This window comes from Mangifera indica, chromosome 4, assembly GCF_011075055.1.
Source record: "Mangifera indica cultivar Alphonso chromosome 4, CATAS_Mindica_2.1, whole genome shotgun sequence".
In the NCBI taxonomy this organism is placed as follows: domain Eukaryota; kingdom Viridiplantae; phylum Streptophyta; class Magnoliopsida; order Sapindales; family Anacardiaceae; genus Mangifera; species Mangifera indica.
Genome location: NC_058140.1, coordinates 18755795 through 18756613, shown reverse-complemented (window position 1 = coordinate 18756613; position 819 = coordinate 18755795). Strand labels below are relative to the sequence as shown.

General features: G+C 32.7%; 1 long non-coding RNA gene across 1 annotated transcript; it reads left to right on the top strand.

Annotated features, from left to right (window-relative positions):
* Positions 1-230: 230 nt before the first annotated feature.
* Positions 231-819, top strand: LOC123214954. Its single transcript, XR_006501916.1, has 2 exons — positions 231-341; positions 511-819. It is a non-coding gene; the product is annotated as an uncharacterized LOC123214954 (long non-coding RNA).

Here is an 819-nt window from a genome sequence, read left to right as displayed (position 1 = left end):
CCTAAAACCTCAAGGGAGGTTTATGATAATAACCCATTTTGTTATGGAAAGTTTATTTGTGTTTAATATTTATGATTTTTCACATTTAAGAATTTACCATGTTATGCATGCATATTCATTTCATGAACATAACTTACACTTAATACAATTCCATCTAAGGATTAAATTTGTTATCGGATTAATTATGCAGTTTCATGTTCATCTATATAATCAGCTCCCTGAGTAGTCCTAGTACAGGAAGATATATATGTATTATATCCACTACTATAGTTCAACAATGGAGAAATCTTCATCCAAGTTGGTTTTTCTAGTCTTGGTCATGCTTGTGATGATGGCATCTTGTTAGTGATCTCTATCCCTTATAGAAATAGATTAATCCATCATTTACTTATTTTATTGAAGTAATATTAGTTAGTTACATAATCCAGGAATGTTTATGTAATAAACTGATGTTTATTTTCATATTAAATAAAAGTTAGCATGTTAAGTTGCAAATTGAAGTTTCTGCAGATTCAAAGATGGCAGCAGAAGGGAGGACGGTGATTTCATATCGATGCAAGGTAACGGAAGACTGCAACCGTGTTTGTGAAAAATGCTTAAACTGCGCTTGCCAAAATACCTGGTGCGTATGCCTTGATGAAAGCTGGTCACCTTCAACCCTGGGAACTGTCTTTGAACATCAAGAAGCAAAACAAGAGCATGGAAATTAAGATTTTGCAAGTGTAATTATATGATTAAAATCTGTCAATAAGCCAGACCCTTGAGAAGTTGTGTGGCTGATTTCTTAAGTAATAAATGAAATGATGAGCTTGTTACAAA